We start from the raw sequence: 20,402 nt of genomic DNA, 5'->3' as shown, positions 1-20,402 counted from the left end.
TGTTTGAGAGTACGCATGGTCACCGCATACGGCTGGTCACCTTGTCAGATTGCTTGCGAAACTTTCATTTACCGTACCTGTTTAACAATTGGAGTTTTTGTATTTGCACATGATATTTGTTTGTCATAATTGTTTTAGTTAAGTTCTTATGTATGTTTATATGTAAGCTCAAGCACAGTTTTTCTGTACCGCATACAACAACACTATTCCTAATGGTATTTTTCGTATATAAGCAGCCGTCGCTGCTGCAGAACGGTTCTGTTTTTCTATTTTTTACTTCTTGGTTAAATTTTGCATTGGCCGGTACGTTCTTACCTTCGCCGTACTCGCATACATGTTGTAATTTTAATTAAATAAAACACGCTTCATATTATTAAACTAGATAAAAAGGTCGATTTCATTTTTGAGTGTTTAGCCGTGTTCATATCTAAACAGTAGTTTTATTTTAATTTTGAGTCCTTTTCCAGTTTTTATACAGCTAAATAGCACATAAATTACGTAATTCATGTAGATATATTAATATTTAGTTCATTATTTCATTTAAAATGCCAGATTTCCTGCAAATACATTAGAATTTACAAAAAGAATTTCACTACTAATTGCCTACTTTGGGAACTTTTCTACTACCATTTTCCAACAAGGGATTGCATTCTTCCCCTTTCTCTGTCCTTCGTAAAGGCAATGTTTTATAAGGGAGTGTCAAACCGCGACTGTCAATAATTATATAACCTTGTATTTTTGAATCATGACTGGCAATGATGTTTTTGTAGAAGGATTGCGCCTTCCACAATAGCAGTAACAGTGATAGTAGCTGTTACGAACTGTGACTGTGACTGTGATAAACTAGCAGTCGCATTTACATGTCGAGAAACTGCGACCAGTGATACTAACCTCAGAGAAATTTCCTTATAATGACAGACTATTTAAGACTAAAATTTGATTGTTTGATATTAGAATGTCAGACCATTAAAAACGAGTGTGAGTGACCAAAACAAACGACGAAAATAGTCAGTGATGAATAACGTCCTTAGTTCACTCGGTAAAAGATTTCGGTTTTGAAACTTTTTTTGCGACTGTTTTTGTCACAATCACGGATGAAAATCACTGTGGCTGCAAAGTCACAGTCACAAATAACATTGTTCCTCAAAAGTCTCGAGATCACCCGTCTCTATTGAACACTGATAACGACATTCACGGGGCGAGAGCTAGTGAAGATGGTAATGACGTGTCTCTGAATGTCGCTAATTGCTAGGCTATACACTAGTTTGGGACATTGTTGTGAACGTGGTTGCTTAAGCTGACGACGTAGCACGGATAATTAAGCGAAAGTTCCTAGCCACCCTATCAGAATTTATGCAGCGATAACCGAGCTTGCTTAAAAGCTGGGCTGTCAGCTGTGGTTTGGAAGTAAATCTTAGCAAAAACTGGTTCTTTCACAAGAAAAAAGAAAATATCAATTGTTGAACCTGCCTCCCGGGCGGCTTTCTGCTAAAGCTCTCTTACAAGGTAAAGTATTTGGCCGAGATACTTGACAATAAGCTCTTCTGGAAGCTAAACAGAGAGGTCATTGCCGAGCGTTGATTCTTTCGCCGAAGATGACTCTCTGAATCTATGAAACCATAGATAAACAAAATGTCTTATATGATGTCCTTGTTTGGTGGAGCGCCCTGGGAAAGATTATTGATAAGCAGCTGGATGGAGTGAAAAGATCTGCCTTAATTGCAGTCAGTGGACACTTCGGACCACACCTAAACGTCGTGTCCATAGATGTATATTGTGGATGAAGCAGCAGATGCTCGCGCCGCTGTAAGGTCAAGGGACGTCAAATATAAGCGCACTTCCAGCTGTGGGCACTCCGTAAAAAGCATCAAGTTCATTCCAATCCTAACTAACGACTCTGCACTGGGTTCGAGTGAACCTTTCACCATACATAACTCTTTAGGAAGGACCAACAACCCGCCCGTTGCAGTATTTGGAAACATACGAGGAAGGGGTGTCGTCTTCTACGAGGAATTCTACATTAACAGGCTACAGGTATTTCCAAGAGAAGTTAGCCCTCAAAGAAGAAGCAACATATTGGACTATTTAAAATGTATTACGAGTACATTTTAAGGAGGTGAACAGGCAGTAATCTGGTACCTTAGGTACTTAATGTTTTAAATTTCCTGATCACCTTTCTTTAAGACAAACTGTCTCCCAAGAGATAGAGAAGCTATTTTCAAAAGACTATGCTTCTAAGATCAAAAGATACTTAAAATATATATTTTGTACAGCCATTTATGAGTGCGGCCGCTGTGATGTAGTGGTTAGTAGTGTGCGCTTCCACTCCGCAGGGGCTGGGTTCAAGCCCGGTTCTACCCAACATCAAAAAAAAGTTTTTTAACACCCCGGTCTAAAGTAGTTTTGCAAGGCAATTTCCAAAAAAAAAAAATTATTTTTTTTTGCCGAACCAAGGGTTTGCTTTTTAAAGACACCTATAATCAGCGTGCTTTTAAAATAGTTCTACTGGAATAATTAAAATACTTTCTTAGCAAAAGTTTGATGAGTTTTGGTGGTGTACTTGAAAAATTTTAGAACAAACTAATTTACCTTCGAGACAAATATACCGATTTATCAAACTGTAAATGCCGAAAATATGACGAACAACGTAAGAATGTGTGCCTTTCGTTTGGCAAAAAAAAATAATAAATTGTCTCCGCTTCGAACTTCCTTAGCAAAAGTTGAATGATTTTTGGCGAGCTTTAATTTACTGACATTAGGTTGGTACCTTAGGGTGTTAGGAACTGAGATCTGGTAGGCAAGTAATAGAACGGGGGGTCAATGAACTCTGATCAAAAAAATGGTGTAAAAAAATTTGTTTTCGAAATTGCCTTTCTAAAATTCTTTATATTCAGGGCCAGTTTTTCAGTGGGGTGTACACGGCGAATTTTTTCCGGTACGGTCAAATGTCCATATAAGTATACATCTTGTTTTAATATAATATTTACAATTGTTTTTATGAAATTATTATTTTTTTAATTAATTACTTATGAAAATATAGTTTATTGCACTAATATAAACCATTTAAATCAAGGTTTCAAACTTTATATAAAGTTCACAAGCATCTTTGTAGCCCAGTTTTTGTAAATTGCACTTGTTATATATAAAAACCGCAAAAGTAGTCTCAAAAAAAGATTCTCAAAAACCAACGTGAATTATTAGTTGGTTGAAACTTGCAACTTCATTTTACTAAAGTTGAATGGGCTAAAAAACTCCATACTCGAAAATTTTCTAGAAATTCTGAAAACTAAAATTTTTTGATTTTTGTGCACTTTATATAGAGTGAAATTTTGATTTATTATATTTGTATATTTATATTTATTTCATAATTGTAAATATCATGTTAGAACAAAGTGTGTACTTTCATTTGTCGCCTTGTGTATACTTACGAATATTCCATATGTCGCGCTGCTATTTGTGTGAACACTGCTGCATGTGATTCATGAAACAAAGAAGCCCAATTCAACTGCGAAGCAAGTTTGCAAAAATTATTCAACTTAACCAAAAAAAGTCACATAAAAAAAAAATAAATAAAAAATCAAACTTCCCAAAACTTCGTATGAATAATGCTTTGTTGCCATCTTAAGCAACTTTCACCCGCAAAATATATGTATTTACACACACATATATGCGCATGCCATTTATGCATTTGAGCCCCAAGTTGCGGCAATTGCTGTTAGAACTTTCAAAAAGTGCGGTTTCTGTGTGCCAAAACTGTGCATAGGAGCTTATAAGGCAGTTAAAAAGTGAAATGAATAGTGGGCTGGAAATGGGTGGAATGACTTAGGAAATAATTTGCGTACATACTTACTTAAATATTTTAGTGTGTGGAAAGTGCCCTAATTAGGTTATGTGCATAAACTATTGTAAATGTGCAAATAAATATGTACATATGGCTGTGTTTATTTTCGCCTAGTTAAGCTGTTGTCCCACAAGGAAAGCTACTACAGTAAGGCCCGATAAAGCGAACATATTAAATTTTACGTATTTTTGCCTAGCGCTCGCTGAGGCGACTGTAAGCCCATCTGTCCAGGATTCATCCAAAAGTTATCAAAGAAACTCCTGTGTCCAGGGAGAGCGTCTCAAGGGTACCCAGCTTTGCGATTTCCCGCGATGTCAATCTGTGAACTGGAATCCAAGTCAACTTGATTTGGAAGTAGTATTTCGAAGCGATTGAGAGATGGGTTAGGCATTCCCCGACCAGGGCTCGAATCGTCACATACGATATCGTACTACTCGTCACGTAAAAACACATTTTTCGTATTATGACATACGTGATCGTACTCTTTGTCCCATTCAGCTTATACTGCCTGACGTATCACGTAATTTTCTTTCGTATCGTTTTCGATCCGTGAACGGATGTTACGATTTCAGCCCAGTTTCGATCGTACTATGACCGATCCTAGAGCCCTGATCGCCGCTTGGCTATCACACTAGATATTTATGTACACTTCTAGTCGGTAATATACCGGTGCATAGCCAGTCGACTGCCTCTTTTTCTTATAGCTGCCATTCTTGCCCGAAAGGCGCTGCAGCCATGCGCCAGATTGAATACGCGATTCACTGAGAATTTCTCATAGAATACTCTACCATACAGCTTCGATCAATCCATGAAAATAATTGGATTTGAGGCTGCCATCATTCAACCCTTTACCCCCTCTCGGGCGGGAGAGAGTAATAGCTCATGACAAAATCGCGCTTGCTTTTTTCTAAGTAGAATTACGCTAAACTTAATTTTGCCTTCTTTGTAAGAACTACGGTAATTTCACCAGTTTGCCATCGATTTTGGTAAATACGCCTAGTATATAGTTTCAAAGCATGATAAATAATTTGTGTTTTTTTTTGAATAAAATTTTACACAAAATTCAATAGGTATGGCAAAATATATTTAACACCAAAGTTAAAAGGTGGGTTCTACTTACTACATATAAGACGCTTAGAAAATCATTATCAATGAAAATTATCAATATGTATGTACGCATGTCTATGAATAAAAAAAATTATAATTTAAAATTCCCCTCGAATTTGAGCCAGGTTGACCTCGAAAACAAAAAAAAGCAGTACCGCACATGTCGTGGTTAAAGATAATGAAAAAAAACTTTAAAACTGTGGAAATTAGGTAATTACATATATAATATAAATACGTACATATTTACATATTTATATGTATATACCTACACAAACATATGAGCCGCTTATTTTGAAAGTGGCATAAGTCACCTCACACCGCTTGCGCTTAAATGACTGGTTACTAGTACGATAGCGACCATAGAACGATTCACAGAGGCATTCGCTTAACAAGTAATTTTTAGCAAAAAAAAAAAAACCGACTTCAATTCTCATATAAAAAAAAGATATATATATATTTCATGATCCAATGATCGGACTAAACCAGATTCGATGCAAAGAGAATTTTGACGATTTTTGAGAATCGGTTGACGTGGTCCAAAGTTATGCGGTAACATACATAACAAAAAAAAAAAATATTCCGACGAACTGATAACCTCCTCCTTTTTCGGAAGTCGGTTATAAAGAGCCGATCTTATAAGCACAAGAAGTGCGAAGTGACTTATGCCACTTTCAACATAAATGGCTCATATGTACATATTTATATATACGCACATAAGCACAGACCTACATATGTATACTTTTGTATAAATATTTATAATTATTTTTAAAGCCACCATATTTCCATCCCATTTTAAGCGTAAACAACCTCTTGATAAGAAGAGAATTAATTTGTGGTAGATTACGAATGTTTTCAATTATTCTACTAAAAGTTTTATTTTTTTGTTTCGAATTTTTTGTTCTCAAATTTAGAAGGCTCTTCTTCGTTGCTATTTACGTTTCGTATGGCGTTGTGTTGTGCTCTTTGTATTACAATGTATGTACATATGCATTTGGAATCAAGCTAAGAAGATCAAGAAATTAATAAATTATGTAGAACACTTTGGAAGTGAGTGTAATTAACAGGTCACGACGACATATTATGAGACTTTCATTCATAATACACTTAAGTAATAAATGTACATTAGGGATGTTTTGAATGTTATATTTTTCTCATTCGCGAATGCGAATGCGAGTACGAATTTTCGGAATGCGAATGTGCGAATGCGAATGTTAGGAATGACATTAAAAAATCTATAATCAGCTTAAATCATCATTTTTATTCCTTAATAATTTTGTAAACTGTGTTTTAGTCTAGTAGTCAAAGTTTATAATATTTCAAAAAAAGTAGTTTCGCTGCCTTTTCTCCCATGAGGCGATATCTTAAGAGGCTCGTATATAAGGCCGGCTGCACTGAAAAATTGCCCACTTCGAACGCTGGCTGGCGGGTGGAGCGCCCAAATATTTGCGGGAAAAATCAGTAAATTTGTCGTATTTTATTTTAGTTTTACACCAATCGAGAGCATTTTCACCGAGATGATCTCGTTTTTTTTTTAAGATAGGCCTTCAAGTGAGCTTTAATTTCGCATTTTTTAATGTCTCCAGATTCTACATTCGAGCCTTCGCTTTCGCTGGAGGAATCTAAAATTATTTCTAGGTTGCTTAGGTAGCAGTACTTGTTGAAGGCCCCAAATGTCGAATGCGAATTTGTAAAATGATGCGAATCATTCGCATAACGAATGCGACATCGCAACATACCTGATGTACATATCCATATACTAGGAAGCTTCGCCAAAAATGTTACCAATCCCCAAAGCCGGTCCGGTATGTACATACTATACTCAAAGAAGTTTCCCTTACGTAGTTACGTAGACATAAAAATTGCTTGTGTGTCCCTAAAGCAGGGATACACGATTTGTACATTTTGTCACAGAGTGGTGTTGTCTAGACATTTTTATCGAGAATGAGTTCAGCTTAATAAAAGAAAACACTATATATCTGTCAAAATGTACAAATCCTGTGATCCCTGCTTTAGGGGTACACAAGCAATTTTATATTATTTTATAATCAATGAGTATATTCCGAGCTGGTAGATTAAAATCGTTTAATACTCGCGGAGAAGGGCATTCGGATTCAGGCAGAATGAGGCCAATATGTCACATGTGGCAGAGCACAGGGCGGTGTGCTTTAACAAATTTGCTTCGGTGCTTAGTAATTGATTCCCAACTTGTCAAATTTAACGGTTCTAAGGTCAGGCCCAATCTTTCACAGGCAACTTTAAAGGAAGTCTCAGGTTGAACGAAAGGCCCCCAACGAAATTTATTGAAATCAGACATCAGATCTAATGTTCATTTTGGAACTATCTGTGGAAATTGATGAATTTATAAATTTTTTAGAACGGTTTTAAAATCCCAGCCACTTAAGTTGCGGAAGTGGATTTACAAGTTTTGGCTAAAGTCGGTCTCCGTAATCAGATGGGAACAGCTTCACTGTTCTGGTCCAACCCTGCAGCTGGTTAGACACCCTTTGTTCGAAAGCACGCGTAACAGCAAATGTTTTTGGGTAGAGGTCTTTAAAGGTAAAATATCTTGGAAAGTCTACAAAGTTCACTAGCAGGCCTACACTTTTGGTAGGTTTACCTGTTGCAATTTGGTGTCAGTCATAATACCCGGGTCACTCACTCGTGAAAATTACTTTTATTATCGCTCTTTACATCCAATATTTGAATTAAGTTATAATTTCCATTATTGGAAGAAAGAATGTGGGGCAATCTAATGTAGGATTACGTTATCTTTTGAGATTCGAACAAACACCCTTTCCGACAGAAGTAATTGAGCTAAACTCTATTAAAAATGGTTTTGGAATATATGTGCATATGTATGTATGTATGTAGCACTGGACCGATTGTGTAATGATGATAAGTTGAAGCCAGTAACTTAACTTCACTTCCCCACTTATCTGCTTCTGGCGACAAAGACTGTAAAAGGACAAACATATGAATTTTCAACAATTGTGTTATAATATGGCTAATTATAATGTTTTTTCTTCGTCTTTAATAATCTTGAAAAACTAAATACACACACATATTTATGTGATTTTTGTTAATTTTTTTCTGCAAATGTATTGTATGCATTGGTTTGCTTTCAACAATGTATTCAAACTTTTTGTAAGGAGACTAAACGCAAATATTTAGATTCAGATTAACGATTGAAAAACTAACTCGTAAAAGTAGCTTTTGATGTTATTCCGGCAATTCTTGTTGAATTCACTACCTGCAGTAGTGAACGAGATAATTTACACATGGCTAATAAAATATGTAAACATACACAAATATGTAGTATGTATGCATGCCACAGACATATGCATACATACCCTCCAGGAAATTAATTGTCTGCCACCCAGTTTTCCTTTTGTTCAATTTGAAATTACTGTACCAGTGCTGGGCATACTTACGTATATATATATTAGGGTGGGTCAATTAGTAGGTCAATTAAAAAAGTTGATTCATATCCTTGCGATTCTGGTACTATGGACCATAACAAACATTTTCGCCCAAGGAACCATACCTCTAAAATCATTTTCGAGCCTGCCAAAATTTTTTGGTAGATATTTTCAAAAATACCAAATAAACGACCTCTTAGATGCATTTCAAAGACAAAAAAATATTATTGAAAATGTGTATACGGGGGTTTTTTGGGTCAGAGAATCCATTTTTCGCATTAATTTTTAATTTTGATCGCCACCAGAGTGCGTTTTTGAACAATTTTTTGGATTTTTCACTTTTTTTGGGGGAAATTGACGAACTTATTGCTCAAATAGTCAAATCTTTGACTTTCTAATAATTTAAAATAATGGAAAAATATTTATTTCTTTATTTTGCTTTATTTTTTTATTTTTATTTTTTTTTATTTTTTTTATTTTTTTGCGATCAAAATTAAAAATTAATGCGAAAAATGGATTCTCTGACCCAAAAAACCCCCGTATACACATTTTCAATAATATTTTTTTGTCTTTGAAATGCATCTAAGAGGTCGTTTATTTGGTATTTTTGAAAATATCTACCAAAAAATTTTGGCAGGCTCGAAAATGATTTTAGAGGTATGGTTCCTTGGGCGAAAATGTTTGTTATGGTCCATAGTACCAGAATCGCAAGGATATGAATCAACTTTTTTAATTGACCCACCCTAATATATATATATATATATATATATATATATACATACCTGTTTGAGTACTAAATACTCAAATAATATAGTGCATCACTAAAAAGTGATGGAAATGGGACCCATGCAATTCAAACTATGAATAAATACCAAAAGATTTGCTTAAGTTGGTTACCATTTTTTATATCAATTTGAAGTTGTAGATTTAAGGTCCAAAAATGAACGAGTACACTTTTCTAAATTTCTGCGGTTTACGCTTGCAAATCGGTTTTAAATTGAATTGAATTGAAACAGTTTTATTTCTGCGTCTGACGGGGGCAGCGCTCGTACGTGCGCTCTAAGCGCTCATAGAAGAGATCCTTTTATGCCTCATCCTTCTCTTCCGTCGGGGCATGGGCGCAGATGAGCGAGATGTTGAAGAATCTCGCTTTGATGCGGATTGTGTCTAGACGCTCGTCCCCCGGGGAGTCTCTCTCCCACCACAAATCCAACTCCGAATTTGCGCTCCTTTACATGGCAGCTGTAGTAGACTTCGCAAGGCCCCAGACATCGCTTGCCTTGCCCCGCTCAACGCATTTCTTGGATGGCGGTGATGTCAGCTCTTGTCCTTCACCGTTAAGGGTTCGGATATTCCAGGTGCATGCCCTGGGGGGGGGTGTCATCCGAGGCTTTGCCTTGCTTCTTCACTGGAAGTGCGCTTGCAGCCGCACCTACTGGACGCTGCAGACGTCAGTGAGCCCTTAAACCGAATAAGTCGGAGTGGCCCCACCGAAGCTCCCTCTCTTTCTGCCGTGACCGCGAACGAGTACGCAAGAGTCGGGTATAGCCATGCAACTGTAACTGTATACCCAGCGCAACGACTATACCCCATTGCACTTTTTCTTATTAACAAAAATATAGTGTCAAGTGAGCACGTTATATGCAATAAATATGCATTTAAAAATATTACAGCAACTATTCAGGTTTCTGATTAATAAAATTAATTAGATTCTGTTAAATCAAATAAATCAAATAAAGGTCTGTGCCAATTGATAGTTAATAGAACTTTTCTGCTAAATGGCACAGGCATTAATATCTACAGATAATGCAATGCTTCTTAGTTTTCGGGTTTATTCGAAAATTAAAAAAAAAAAAATATTTCTACATATTGCTTTCAAAGTTTTCGGAATCTTTGCGTTTTACTTTCCGCGATTTTACGGAGCGTCCACATTATACACAAATTTAGAGCGTAGTTTTAGGATGTTTGAGCCTTTTCAAGATTACTTCGGAATTTTTCTGTATTTTTTGAAGCTTTGCGAGGCTGTTTTTGAATTTTCGGATTTTGATTCTGATTTTCTCATGCCTAAAAAAATGTTAACTTTTAATAATGCTTTTTAGGTATTTTTCTTATGCTTTAGGTATTGGTTCGTAGGTTTTTCAGTTTTTTGGGACTTTCGAGAGCTTTTTGGAATTCTCTGGGATTTTAGAGATTTATCGGCACTATGTAAGAGACGTTCGGATGTTGAAATAACGCCCTTTAATTTTGAAAAATTCAGTTACTTCAAGAATGTATTTAACAACACGCCATTTAATTAAGTTTTCTCTGCAGGGTATTAACACGCCGCGTTAAAAGATAAATGCAAAACCGCGTATGTGAGGTTGCATAAATTATTTTGTAGAGAGTTAAAATATTCATATTTCAAAATGGCTCCCTTTTTTATAAAGCCATCGCATTTCCGGCTAGTATATTTCAGGACGAATAGATAAGGATTGAGCCAAGAGCTTGTATAAGCAAATCCAATCTTTCGCAGCAAATGTCAGTTACGCGGTTTTGCAGAATGGCGATACGCGGTTTTGTACTTTAAACGACGATATGTAATTTCGGAATTATAGTTTTTTTACTCGTTTGTTAATTGAGTAAACTTGGAAATATCTTTATGACGATTAAGCAATTTTATTTCATACAAATGTACATACACACATATGACCGTAATATTTGTGGGTACATTAAGTTTAGATCTGAATTTTATTATTTGCATGTCAGAATACCTACATATGTATGTAAATTAGGGTGGTCCAAAAATGCATGTGAAAAGTATAGTCGGAATTTTAAAGCTCTCACACCCTCGGATTTTTTTTTATATCAAAAGAAAAGAAGCGCTTAAATTTATCATGTATTTTATGTGGGGAAAAACAAGTTTTCGTAGAAATGGCATAGAATTCTTTAAAATCAATATTTTTTGATCGGAAAACTTCTTTTCTCTTCTGGAGATTTCCAATAACAATACCCAATTGTTTATTTAATCATTTGCTATTATTAAATAAGGGTACCCCATTGCATTTTTTGAAGTTTTTAGGGGTCCTATAAAAAATAGTTAATAACGGAAAATTGTTCAATAAATAATTGGGTATTGCTATTGAAAGTCTCCTGAAGAGAAACAACGTTTTCGGATTGAAAATATTGATTTTCAAGAATTCCATACCATTTCTACGAAAACTTGTTTTTTGTTTATATATAAAATACATGGAAAACTTTGAGCGCTTTGAGCGACCCCTAAATATTTTTTTGATTTCAAAATAAAAAAACAGGGGTATCATTTTCATCGGTATCGAACAACCCTAGGGGTGAGAGCATTAACTATCCAACTATATTTTTTTTGACCACCCTAATGTACATACATACACTTGTATATTTCAAGAAAATATTTGTGATCAGATTATCTTCACGGTCTATTCTTCTACATTTTTATGTTGTATTTTTGCTTTGTGAAGATCATACGAATATCAAATGCAAAAAATTAAGCGCATTCAGACCATCTTTTTTGCTGCTATCCACAGAAAATTTACTACAACTGTGATGAGTCAACTCCTTGAGATTGGAAGCACCATTAGCTACTAACTATGTATGTAAATTTTCATCCTTTGTTAAGTAAATTTAAATCGAAATTCTGGAAAACGAACTAATGCTAGAAAAACTTTGAAAATGACGGGCTACGGGTTACATCTGTCAAATTCAAACACAAACTCTAATGTAGGTAATTACTTTGGCGGCAACAGAGTTACACCGCAACTGTGGTTGTAGTGAAATTAGATATATTTAAATTTTTTTTATGTCAAACTTATAGAAATTCATGATTTCGCTGTTGCATTGAAAAATGCATGTCGCTATCGACAAAGCGCTTAGACAATGAAGATGAAATATTTAGATGTAGCTGTGACCCGTGGCCCGTCGTCTTCAATCTGTTTCTTCTAGTGAAGACAACAACAATAGTTTTGTTTAGTATCCCTTAAGTGGAAGCTATACGATTTGGTGTCAAATGCATTGGACAACTTTATTAACAGTCCACGGATCCTATAGTATTTCATTCGTAAACTAAAATTGTTTAATAAACTAAAATTGTTGTCAATCTTATGAAAAAAGTAGCAAATGATTTTCCCAGAATTTATGTAGAATTATCTTTATTGTGCACATTTGTATGTACGCATATATTCAACCATATTAATGATTTTCTCAAGTACATATTAATTAAGATGGGCGCTGTTTCTCGAAAGCAGATGGCGAAATAATAATGAATATGTGTGTACATTGTAATATGTATTGTATATCTTACAAACAAAGCTTTCTTTAACTTAACTATTTCATTTGACATCCGCATAGTAATACATACATATGTACTTCATTTAATGATTAAAAAATGAAATTTGTCTTTTAAACAGGTGGCAATCCTCTTCAAAATATTTTTAAAGTAAAACTCTCTTAAATCTCTTAAACCTCTTTAATTTTCCAAAGATTTTGTAATACATTATTTGTCTCGTTCATACAATTGAATTTAACTTTTTAAATAGGTGGCAACCCTGTGGAACAATGTTTTCACTATGAATCTATTTAAAATATCGTTCGTTCTACATTCATATTGGTATATTTCGTTGAATTTTTAATTTTTTAATTTTAATTGAATTCAACAGATTATAAACTATCTGTGTGCCAAATTTTAGCCATATCCGTCACACACTCAATCACTCACTAAAAACCGTTCTCATTTATAATATAAAAAGGGTACCCCAAATATGTAATCTTTAACATTTCCCAATGAATTGTGATATTTAACAATATTGTAGATGTCATTTATACACTGCATTCATGTACATATACCAATTTTCTCAGTCACTCACTGTATCAGGTATGAGATTTTCTCACTTAAATGCCATTTTATGATTTACTGCCCTGTCGGAAATAACTGACTTTTCTCCGAAATTTATCAATTGACAAAGTAGTTGGAAACTATTTATGCAGTTTATGAATTTTAAAGTAGTTGGAACATATGCAGCGTCGGATAATTAGTTTGGTTTTAGGACATCGCCATGTTAATAAAATTAGTTGCTTACAAGAAAAAAAGGAAGAATTCAAACTACTTGTACTTGGTAGAAGAAAGTACTTTCTAAATTGCTTTCAAAGTAATTGAATTTCTGGCATGGTGTTTACTGAATTGATGGGTTCAGTGAAAATTCATCGCACAATTATTACCTTCGTAATATTTTTAATATCTGTGCGTTATGGTAGACTTAACACTCTAATGATAATTAATTAATTAAAGTGAGCAAATAATGTAAAATTACTGAAATCTTTAAGTTTGTGCACATTATTTTTAATTCATCTACATACATGTCATTTGAAAAACATACATCGTAAATGTGTACATACTAGGAATGTTTATCCCGAAAACCCGGTATTTTTTAAGTCCCGAAAATCCCGGGCCTTATGTTGACCAGTTTTGGCTATATTTTTTTTTTGCTTATTTAATATGTAATATTTTTTTATTTTTTTTACGTCAGGATTTTTTAAAAGAACTTTGAAATTTGAAAGATGTGAGTAATTAAAAAAATTATGTAAAAATTTCAGTGCAATGTACATACATACATAAAAACCAGTTGGGTATCAAATGATAGAGAAGATTCTGTAGAGTTAACACAGATTACATTTTTTGGTGCGTAAGGGACGGGTAGGTATTGAAAATACCCTTTTAAATATTTATCCTTGAATATCCTTGAAATATTTCAATTCTTATTTTTGAAAAAAGTATATGTTACGGACTAACTTTATTAGCTTAAAAAAATAAAATAGATTAAAGGGACACTCGAACTCCAAAAATTCTTTTTTTTTTTGGTAGCCATATTTTTGTTTTACATTGCACTGAATTTTTTAAATAAATTTTGGAATTAATCATATCTTTGAAAATATAAAGTCGTTTTAAAAAAATCATGACGTCAGAGAAATGCCCATTTATTTGCAGTGTGTATATGTAATTTGAGGTAGACTTTAATAAAATATGTAGATTTTGAATAAAGAAACGGAATATAGACAAAAGTGATCGAATAAATGCGCTTATTTTATTTCTCCACTAGTACTATGAACTTTTAGACTTAATTTTTTTTTTTCATTGAGCTTTTTCCACATACATACCTTAAATTACTTTATCGGATATGTACACGGTAAAGTATTATTATATGCATATATATTAAATTACTGTCTTTCGTTATGAAATAATTTTCACTTTAAATAAAAAAGTACGTTCCAAACATATTTACTTATTATTTATAATATGGTAGGAGAGCTTCTCAAACAATATTGATGCAAGTTTTTTGTGTTAAGTTGTTGAAAAATAATAAGTAAATATCGGAACTGATCCCGGAATCCCGGGTTGGAGCCAATGACATCTCGGGGCCGTAAAAATCGAAAAAATTAACATCCCTTTTACATACCAGGGACTTTGCGAAAATTTATATTTGCATTCGCATTCATTATACGAATGATTCGCCTCATTTTACACATTCACATTCAAAATTTGCATTCGCATCAAATCAAAATTAAAATTGCTTTCCTTTAAGGGTCATTCCACACAATATTTACCCCTCAATATTTTTTTGGGGTGAAATATATTTTTTACATTCTTTATCGAAAAAAAGAAAACACCTACTATTTTATTTGGTTTTGATATTCGAAAATCTCGAAAAAAATTTCCGAAATTTTGAACTCACGGGGAGATATATATTTTTTCAGTTAATAAACTATTTGCCGGAGAAAGTCAGTTAAGGTATCAAAATGTGCGTAATTACCTTGGCTTTCCATGAGAATGTGAGATAATAATAAAAAAAAAATTGGCATTAAAAAATCGCATTTTTTATTTTTTATTTATTTTTAACTACATCCTGTTTGATTTTTATTTTTCTTCAACATGAATAGTTGTCGAACTTTATGGAGTACGCTTTAAAAATTTGAGAATGAAAACACCAAAACTGTAGATGTTACAGGTTTTTTCATACCTGCGTACATAAACTTCAGTATAAAAAAAAAATAAAAAAAAAAAAAATGCGATTTTCTAATTCAAACATTTTTTTATTTTAATCTATGTCGTACTCTCATGGAAAGCCGAGATAATTACGCACATTTTGATACCTTAACTGATTTTCTCCAACAAATAGTTTATTAATTGCAAGCAATTAAAAAAAGATACTTCTCCGTGAGTTCAAAATTTCGGGAATTTTTTTTTCGAGATTTGCGAATATCATCATGAAATAAAAAAAACAGGTGTCTTCTTTTTTTCGATAAAGAATGTAAAAAAATATATTTCACCCCAAAAAAATATTGGGGTGTAAATATTGTATGGAATGACCCATATACATAAATTCATAGTAAAATAACAAAGTATTTATTCCAATTACCGAGGGGAAATACACCGAAATATAGCCACTCTGACATTTTTATACATATGTGTACCTATATACGAAATAAAGGCAGTGAGACATTTTGACCTTAACCATTTCCATTTAAAGGCTAGTATGCAGCTCTCAAGAAAAGCAAAAAAACCATATAAAATGACGTACAAGAAATGGCTAAGAAATTTTCTTGTCTGAAATTTTCTTGAGGCAGTGCGCAGTTCTTAAGAAATTTGCTAGTTTGTTTATGAAAAAGAGCACAGGACAACCCACGTTTGCAACAGAAATATATGCCCATTCCATTATTTCGTGAGGAAAGAGTGCTACAACAGGTTGGTGAAGTATCAGATGTCAAAATTCCTTGAACACACTCTCGAAATAATGGATATATTTTCGTGACCGTTTTCTTGAGAGCTGCATACTGGCCTTAAAGATGCCAATAAAAACATGCATTTGCATGAGATTGTGAGCCCTAATTATTACATTGAGCAGTCGTGGAGCGGACAAGGGTCACATTTATGTGAAAGGCTAAACTTCAGGGTTTTACCTAACTCGGTTTTATTCAAAAATACAAAGCTTAAATAAAATTAAGTCTTGGTGAAAACATAGTAGCATTATGGCTTATTTTGGGCGTGAAATTCTCTGAAACATGGCCCAATATTTGACCTTTATGTTCAAATTTATTATGTTCAAACAAGCCTAAATATATGTACTTACCGTCCTCTGAGTATTTGTTTCACTATGAAGTTAATATTTTCTCTCTTAAAGTCGGTAAAGACTTTCACACGTACACTGTAAATAAACATAATCTCATACTTTACAGGTAGCTGTAATCCCGAGACCACTTGTCGCAAACGTGGGCCATACCTTCCTATAGACCATACTGTATCCAACAACCTGCTTTCGCAGACGGCGCACAGTTGTCCAAATTAAATTTTTTGTTTGTAATTTTTCAATAAAATTTTTATCAAATATGCAAGAATATTGTATACTTAAGAGTAAATACAACTTTGTTTGAAAAAAATTTGGCTTCATATAAATATAACGGTATCCAAAAGTCATAGTAAGCAATAAGTGAAAAATGAAATTGTGCGTGCAACGAAAACTGAGTATTTTTAAGGCTCATTAACTTGTTTAAAGCAACTTTTTTTTAACTTAATTTCTTTCTCCGTCATTGTTTTAAGTAAGAAAATTCAGGAAATGTGAAAATTATTACCGAAGTGGACGCACATATTTTTTTGGAGCTGATAAAGTTTTAATCTTTTTGGTGAGTACCAAATTATTATTTTTTGTTTGCTTTGTAGAAGAAATCTTTCTTATATGGCGGAATATAGATCACTTACTAAACTTATTCTCTCAATTGATGTATATACTAATAGAATCTACAAAAAAATTCTGCGGCTAGCTGCGGCACCCATACATTTATTTTAAATTTTCAAAATGACTCCTAAAATTTCAAGACAGGAAATTTTTGATTTTTGGCTGTCGACCCCCAAAAATTAAAGATTTGATGGAATAATGGATTTTGTATCAGGGAATATCAGTTTAGGATCTAGTGATAGAATNATACTTAAGAGTAAATACAACTTTGTTTGAAAAAAATTTGGCTTCATATAAATATAACGGTATCCAAAAGTCATAGTAAGCAATAAGTGAAAAATGAAATTGTGCGTGCAACGAAAACTGAGTATTTTTAAGGCTCATTAACTTGTTTAAAGCAACTTTTTTTTAACTTAATTTCTTTCTCCGTCATTGTTTTAAGTAAGAAAATTCAGGAAATGTGAAAATTATTACCGAAGTGGACGCACATATTTTTTTGGAGCTGATAAAGTTTTAATCTTTTTGGTGAGTACCAAATTATTATTTTTTGTTTGCTTTGTAGAAGAAATCTTTCTTATATGGCGGAATATAGATCACTTACTAAACTTATTCTCTCAATTGATGTATATACTAATAGAATCTACAAAAAAATTCTGCGGCTAGCTGCGGCACCCATACATTTATTTTAAATTTTCAAAATGACTCCTAAAATTTCAAGACAGGAAATTTTTGATTTTTGGCTGTCGACCCCCAAAAATTAAAGATTTGATGGAATAATGGATTTTGTATCAGGGAATATCAGTTTAGGATCTAGTGATAGAATCAAATTTGTTAAATTGAAATCATATGTGCGAAGTTAATTCAGAATTTGGACCTAAAGTGGGCAAAAGGTTTCCGAAAAAGAGAGCGGTTTGTTACTGCAAATAAAGATTGGCTCGAATTTGAAATAGACTTGTCACAATTTGTGTATTCTAAGTTTGGTAAGCCGACATTTTCTGCTGGTAGGCCAGCTAAAATCTTTGAAGATTGTTGCCAAAAAGTTAAAATGAAGAAAGCTAATGAGCTTTCGAAAGTTATCGAACCAGATGTATTTCTTTTTGGCCACTGAACTAAAAATTAGATCTTCAGCTACGCTACTTAATGAGCTTTTAAGTGCTTCTCCAGAAAGAGGTACTGCTAGTAAGAAGCTCATACTGGCAAAGAAGAGTCCTAAAGGTATTTCGCCTGGAGATAATACCGACACACAAAAAAAATTTAGTGTGATATGCATTTGACCGGACCTGCCTATGGTTATGTATTTCGAGCCGCAGAATCCGAATTTGAATTCAGTTTGGCCAATACACCTCCTAGATTTCGAGAAAACTTCGAAAAACCGTTTTTTATTGCCAATTTTCACTATTTTTACAGTTTGTTTTGAAGTTTTCTCGAAATCTAGGAGGTATATTGGCCAAACTGATTTCAAATTCGGATTCTGCGGCTCGAAATACATAACCATAGGCAGGTCCGGTCAAATGCATATCACACTAAATTTTTTTTGTGTGTTGGTGTATTCGACGCAAATTTATCACAGCATCAGTATCGTTTAGTTACTGAGGGCCATTTTCTAACGTACGCAGTAAAGTTGCCTTTACTAACAGGGCAGACAAATTGTTCCTCACTTTAAAGTATTTTGGTTTTCTTATCTTACCGGTAAAAATAAATTTGTTATTCCGTAGGGCGAAACTTCACTACATTTCCGAGAGTGAAACTTCACTACATTCGCCATATAATTTCAAAGGTTGACAATGCAACATAAGCAAATATAGAGCAAGAGCAACTGTTAGCAAAAACCAAAACCTTGGTTGAAATATCTAACATATCTGACTCATGAACCAAAACCGAACCAAAATTTAAAGTTGGGTACACATTTTTAGAGGTTGCAACAATTTATCGATTTGAGAAAATAATGCGCTGATGAGAAAACGAAAACTCGTATACCGAGACGATAAAGTGGCCGGTAATCTAAAGGTTAGATGAGGAAACGGCCCTAAAAGTTGTTAAGCTTGATCTGACTTTTAGCAGTTTTTTTTATTTCATACATATATTAGGTGGCTGATTCGGATCCGGCGTCAATACAGTATATATGTACATAACGGACTTTCTATTTTTAATTCATCCCAAATAGTTAAAAAAGTTTAAGGTATGCAGTAGCTCGTTTCTGTAACTTTTATCTACCGATTATTTCTCTACTGGTAGAGAATATACGTCATTCTCTACTACTCATTAGCAGTAGAGAACAGCGCGACGAATTCATATCTCAATTCGCTTTGGTAGAGAATTGTTACAGAAACGAGCTACAGGTATCTATAACCGCGAGCAAGTTCTTAAAAAATATACCAGAAATTTACGAAAAATTTTACGATTTTTTAATTATACGGTTGGTAGGCGTGGTCGCTATTAGATCTTGCCCATTTTATGAGCAGAAGTTGTTTGTCATTCAGACATAATTTGTGCGAAATTTCATCCCGATATCTATCTTAGTTCTTAATATAATAATTAAATTACCCTAATAGAGCAGATTGGACCACTGTGCGGCGGTGAACGGAGGTATAATTTAATTAAGTTAAGCCGGCGTCACACATTTGTGTCGGCGGTCCCATGTGAAAACCTATCTGACACATATATATGTGTGTGTGCGAATGTGTTAACTTTTGGCCACCAAGCCAGTGCGGTATATGTATCATTGGGTTCTACAACAGTATTGAAAGACACATTCGTTAATTTGGGCGATATTCTCCAAGTTTTACCATGAAGTCCCTGCCTTGCATAAAACGCCCCTGCAGCCTTTTTGGTAACATTCAAAATACCATTATCTGAAACCCAAAAATGTTCTGGGCATGAATCACGTAACTTTGAAACGATAGTCGTTCCAACGATACTGACAAAACGACCTAGTAAAAGCACTGATTTATGCATTTGTGTTGATGTTACGTGTTACTATTACTGTTACGTGAAGCCAAACTGGAATCGAGTTGACGATATCGCAGAAACGATCAAACAATTTTTGGTTTTCATCAAGCAACACAATCTCGCCACGATATCGTTCAGACGATTGTCGTCATACGTGATTCATGCCCTGCTTAGAACCTAACAGAAGACCCTTTATATATTTAATAACATTTCTTAGCGTCAACTAAGCAGCTGACAAAGTCCGCATGGCGTCTACGTCAAGGTTTTCAGTTTTGTTTCATTTGAATGTTGTTAACGTTTTTCTATTTAGAAACAATTATTCATATACGATCTTTATGATTTTTTCTTTTA

At 33.9% G+C, this 20,402-nt stretch overlaps 1 protein-coding gene across 4 annotated transcripts in view; it reads left to right on the top strand.

Moving 5' to 3' along the window:
• The window catches only part of Oatp30B (Organic anion transporting polypeptide 30B), a 109,783-nt gene that overhangs the window by 16,750 nt on the left and 72,631 nt on the right, over window positions 1-20,402 (top strand). The window contains exon 2 of one of the 4 annotated variants that reach the window (XM_017609405.1): window positions 9,816-9,817. The exons of the other annotated variants lie outside the window; for them this stretch is intronic. The gene's annotated coding sequence lies outside the window, so the exon portion shown is untranslated. The remainder of the gene's footprint in view (window positions 1-9,815; window positions 9,818-20,402) is intronic. 4 annotated transcript variants of the gene reach the window in all.

Source organism: Rhagoletis zephyria, unplaced genomic scaffold (assembly GCF_001687245.7).
Source record: "Rhagoletis zephyria isolate East Lansing unplaced genomic scaffold, Rhagoletis_zephyria_1.1 Rzeph_scaffold_00009, whole genome shotgun sequence".
Taxonomy (NCBI): Eukaryota; Metazoa; Arthropoda; class Insecta; order Diptera; family Tephritidae; genus Rhagoletis; species Rhagoletis zephyria.
This window is presented reverse-complemented; position numbering and strand designations above follow the sequence as displayed.